Source organism: Fukomys damarensis, unplaced genomic scaffold (assembly GCF_012274545.1).
Source record: "Fukomys damarensis isolate Sample0158 unplaced genomic scaffold, DMR_v1.0_HiC HiC_scaffold_12, whole genome shotgun sequence".
NCBI classification, from domain to species: Eukaryota; Metazoa; Chordata; class Mammalia; order Rodentia; family Bathyergidae; genus Fukomys; species Fukomys damarensis.
The window spans coordinates 33,204,328-33,210,214 of record NW_022900924.1 but is presented as its reverse complement, the minus strand read 5'-3'; positions in this window follow the sequence as shown (position 1 = coordinate 33,210,214).

Sequence of the window (5,887 nt, the reverse complement as noted above, 5' to 3'; positions counted from 1 at the left end):
TCCCCAATAAACCACATCTATTGGCACAAAGAAATTATTATATCTGTTTTAAAATATTTTATAAGTGACAGGGTAAGATGTCTGAAATTTTTCTTTTATTAGATAGTGGATATGGGAGTTAGGGCAAAATGTCACTTTGACTTGGCTTTGGGATTCAACCAGGTGATTGATGGAGCACACTTGTGGGTGTCTCGGTGGATCATGGAGGTACCATATCTGGTACTCTCACCCCTTCCTCTCTAGTACTATTTCCCTGCTCTTCTGCCTACCATGAATTAACTAGTTTTGCTCCACCATGCCCTTTCTCCATGATGTTCCTGTCTTGGAGCCAGGTGACCATGGGCTGAATTCCTCAAAACCATAAGCCCAATTAAACTTTCCTCCTTTAAATTGTGAGTGTCAGGTATTGTGGCTTAGCCACAGGAAAGTTACTTATATAGAAAACTGACACCAGAGAAGTAGGACACTGCTAGGAGTGTACCTGACCATGTGGTGTAAAAACCTTTGGAAGTGATTTGCAGGAGAGGTCTGGAAAGGTTTGGAGATATAGGTTAAAGAAGCTCTAGAATGCTGTAAGCAAAACCTGATGAGTGATTCTACTCAAAGCTCAGAAGACAGGAATGCTGATAGGAATGCTGACAGTAAAGGCCAAGCTCAAAATGTTTCAATTGGGAAAAGGGACTCTCTACTGGCAGTTGGACTAGAAGTTATGTGTGCTACATCCTGGCAGGAAATTTGGCTGTATTTTGCCCAAACCCTGAGACTCTACAAGACACTGAGATTAAGAGCATTGGACTAATTAATTTGGAGGAGGAAATTTTATATGACACCCCAACATTCAACCTGTGACACGGACACTGTTCACTGCTTTAAGTCAGTTTTACTTTGGGAATCAGGAGGAAAGGGCAGCATATAAAAACTAGAAAAACAAATTTTATCCCAGAAGAAACCATGTGTAAAGTTAGGACCAACAAAGGTACACCTGCGAAAGAAAATACTACCATTAAAAAGAAACTTAAGCAATTTGTACAGGAACAAGAAGAAATATGACTTGAGAGCATCTTAGGAACCAGCTAGAGCTCACCCATGGTAGACTCAAGGTTGGGTTGCACAAGTGTCAACCCTTCGTTTGAGAAGAGAGTCCCTGGGAACCATAAATCAAGAAGGGCCTACTAGTGAGCTGGTTCTCGAGGGTTCAGTTTTATAGTACTTAGCCATCCTGGCATTCAGAGGCCACTCCATTTACAGTCCAAAGGTCCTGGATACAGCAACCACTAACAGCAGACATTGGCATCCATGTGATGCTGCTTTTACTGGAACGCAGAATGAAACAGTTGTAGGGTCTAGGAGGCTTCCCATCAGATTTCAAGGGAAGGTTTGGCAGGTCAGGCAAAAAGAGTCCTGGAGACAAGAATGTGCGAAAACTGTGATAACAAAGCCAAAGGGATAGTGGAGATCCTAGGAAGCTGGAGATGCCAGGAATGTGGAACATGAGCCAAGGAAAGCTGCAGGCTATGAGCCGAGTCAGCCCCAAAGAGAACTTATGGGCTCCAATCAGCAAGTCCATAGGGTGGGGCCACCCATGCTCTTTGGAACTTACATTGTCCACCATGTGCCCCAGATGCTGGACATGGAGATGATTTAATGTTTGCCGTGGTGGTTTTCCATTCTACTTTGGTCCAGTTCTTTTCTATCCCCCTATTCTTCCCTTTTGGAATGGGAATGCTTACCCTGTGGCACTGAGCCTTAGGATTATGTAACATTTTTTTTTTAACAGAGGTTTACGACTAAGGGTCTGCCTTAAGTGTCATAGAAACTTGACTTGGACTTCTGAAAAATGCTTTAACTGTTGAGATTTTGGGGAAAGAATTGTTGCATTTTTTATTGTACACACAATAGTTGTATCATGTTACACAGAATTATAACCTAGTGCTTATTTGTGGACTAAGCATAATTTAAGAAAATGGGTTTGGGTATGAAGTTGACAAGGGGTAGAATATGGTAGAAGGGAATGTCAACTTGATTGGCTTTGTGTGGAGCACACTAGTAGATGTGTCTGGGTGGATCACAGAGGTACTATATATGGTCTCCTCGGCCCTTCCTCTTTGGAACTGTTCCCCATATACTGTTTCCTGACCACCATCAACTGAGCTGCTTTGCTCCACCACACCCTTCCTCCATGATGTTCCTGCCTTGGAAACAGCCAATCACGCAGTGAATTCCTGGAAGCCATGACCCAAATTAAAACTCTCTCTTTGAAGTTGTGGGTGTCGGGATTGCATCTCAGCAATGGGAAAGCTAATACGGTGAATTATCCACCTCCTATCATGTTCAGTGGTTATCACAGTTTAATGAAAAGGGAGTGTGGGGAGGGAAAGAAGAGAAACTGCACATATTAAGAAAGTAACACACATGTCGAAGCACTCATTAAGAAACACACATGGAAACTTTAGGAATAGCATACATTCTTAAAGCTAAAACTCAATCACCCAGCAGCCACAATGTTAATCATAGAGGGAAATGCATGAAGTAAAAAAGTGAACCCTGTCACATAACCAAAGTTGTTGAGCCTCTTTTCCCTAGGCTACTACTACCTTGCTAAACCTAAGGCTGGTTTCTATAATTTTAACAGTTTTATCAGAAGTGATCCAGACTTCATCCTCACTGGAATGTAAGAGAACTAATTCAGCAAGATGTAGCAATGTATGTAAGCCAACAAAGTTTATTTGTGTTCCCTGTATGTTGTTTATTTATGATACTTTCATTTGTCCTGGAATGCCAGGACATATTAAAAAAAAAAAGTAATCTCCAGGCATGAAAATGCCTGGCAACTGTCTGCCAAGCTATTCTGTAAAATTATCACAGAAGAGAAACAATTTAGTACTGTGAACCACAGAAAGGACCAAAATATATACATATAAAATAATGAAAAACATAGATGCAAAACAATTTGGGACACCTACTACTATCTTGTTGGTTATTACCCAGTCATGAAAGGGAAAGCATAGTGAGTTTCTCATATACAAATGAAAAATATCACATAGGTTATAAACTAGCAAGACCATAGCACAGAAAAAATGAAGGTGAAAGTAGGTTAAGTTCAGCCACAAGACCTGGGAAAGGTTGCCACGCAGAGTCATCCTTTAATGGAGACAGTTCTCTGAAAAATGAGTATCCTGTGTTTTGACTAGCAAGTCAGACAAAATTGAACTCAACTTACAAGAGGAACATTGTAGCTCAATTTACTGCTTTGAGGAGACTGGAGAATGGGAAATACCTACCTCATGAGAGCACACAAAAAAATTTTAATGGAACAAAAAGATAAAGCAATGAATGTGAATAAGGCTTACCATCCAGGTAACTCTAAGAAAAGAGGCTTACTTCATTCATAATTATGTGAATTACACGTTTTCTTATTTCATTAGAGCTAGCAGACTATACTTTGCACTTTCCTAAGGATTCTGTTTACAATACCATGTTTGATCAGAAGGTGACATACTAGGAAATTTCTGTTGCATTTTAACCTCACATATATCCATAGAAATTTCTGAGTTCTCATCCTCAGTTTTTGTGTATTTTTTTTCCACCTCTCCCTCATTTGGAAGTACTGCTAACCACTCTCCCTCAAATCTCAGGGCCACATCCTTAAGTTTTCTTTGTTCTGAGAAACCAGACTATCGGTTATGTATACAAAAGAGAGGAATGGTCTCTGGATGCAGTCTCAGAAGCTCCCCCCATGTATTTTACACAATCTTCCTTGACTACTTTCTTGATCCTGTGCTGTGAAGGTAGCTGAGTGGGCCAGCTGTGTGATCTCAGGACAACTGAGCTGCAACTGACAGGCACCTCAGGGAGACAGTCTCAGGGGAAACCTCCCTGACAAAACACCCCTTTACTTGGTCTGGGATCCTTCTGCCCTAGACAGATGTGTATCTTAGCTAGCCAAATCTATCTCAGGGCTCATGCATTTTAGTCAAGGTTGTACCATAACCACTGCCCCTTACACACACACACACCTAATACAATGCATTTTTCTAATACTCTGAACTTTTTCCCCTCTATAGAGAAAGGTTTCTCTCCTGTTCTTTATTTTCTTTTTACCCCTACTTCCATTGCAAAGAATTTGGTAACAACCACAGGCCTTCATAACCTATCTGCCTAACCACATATCCTAACACTAAAACCGCAAGTGCTTCATGCCCTGTGAGTTCTATTCCTTTGATTGACAGAGAAAAAAACCACGTGAGTACTTGTGGTTCATGTGTCCTGAGAAGCAAGTCACTGGTTACCTGCTAGGGGAGCCATGTGTTACCAGCAATTGCTGAGCTACATGGCAGGGACTGACACTCCGGCAAAAAAAGGGAATAGGTCTTTCCTGTTAGTAAGGCATTCAATTCTTTCAATTATGTCCCCAAAGTAATTAAAGAAAATCTTATTTTAAAATATTATTACAAAAAGTCTTCAGTTATTTCATTTCTCTGAGCAACTACCTTACCTTTTCCTCTTATTTTGCTTTCTCTAATCCAATTTTTAAAAGGTTTTCCATGGTATTTTTGCCCCTACATATAGAGTAAGAAGCATAATAGCCAAATTCATGAAAAACCTGATTTTTCAGGACAAAACTGCTGATCCATTTCCAAGGCCAGAAAAAGTAATTATATAGTAGGAAGAATGTCTTTTTTTAAGTCAAAGCCCCAACATTGGTGGGAGAGTTTTTAAGACTGTGAACCTGGCCTTTAAATTAGTAACAAAATGTCCTGGTCTTCATTCCGTGGGCTGATGACCCAAATTTCCTTACATTAATTCAAGATGTGAGTCAACAGTACAGTACACAAATTAGTTTCAGATGACAAGAAAAAAACATAACAACTCCAAAAGGACAAAGTATATCCATCAGAACCCAAGGAACCTGGCCAGGCTGGATGAAAGGAGATGATTCCCTAATTTAATCACAAAGCAGCCTCAGGCTGACCCGTTCACCTTACCAACATAGAGAAGGCTTTTCACTAAGTTCTGGGTCTGTGTTCAAAACATAGAAGGAATAAGGAAACGAGTATGGTGAATACATAGGGTCCGTTTTAACTGTCTGGTTCAACGGATCAATCTAAAACGTACTTTTTAAACCCATGAAATACAGGGACCTAGAAAGCAACTTGTAAGTAATCCCAAAGTAGTCTCTCTTCATAATTCATAACAATAAAAATAACTGAGTCCATCTATTCCACAAAGCTAGTATTTTTTTAATAAAAGAGATTAACAATCACTGTCAGACAATCTAAACAACATGTAAACATGCTGCACACTATATGCTTATTCTGTGGACTGAGAAGAATGTTACCATGGGCTGATTAGTAAAATCATAGCTTGATTCATACTTCATGAAAATTTCCTTCTGTATTACAAACACTGTTATGGTTTGTGTCTAGATATCCCACCAAAGCCTCATGCAGTCTTGGATGGGCCTTTTTCAGAAGTAGCTGACTCCAGAGTGTGATGCTGGGATTAAGAGTGGGTGATTACTAAATCAGTACACTGGTTTAGTGCCGCCCTAATCCTAGCAGCCCAGATACACTATAAGAAATAGAAAGAGGCTGGTCTTCCCTATTGTTGCTTTTGCTGTCTTCTGATGCCATGAACTGTTGCCCCTCTGCCATGTGCCACCCTGCCTTGGACCCAGCTGATTATGGACTGAAACTGCTACAAACTGTGAAATAAACCCCTGCCCTTTTAACTTTGGATGTTGGGTATTTTGTCTCAGCAATGGGAGAAATGCAACTGACACAAACGCCAATGGAAGCCGAGTGCTACAGTACAACCTGCAGTCCCAACTACTTGGGAGACAGGCAGGAGGAGGACTTGAGTCCATGGGTCTGGGGGCCTGCCTAGG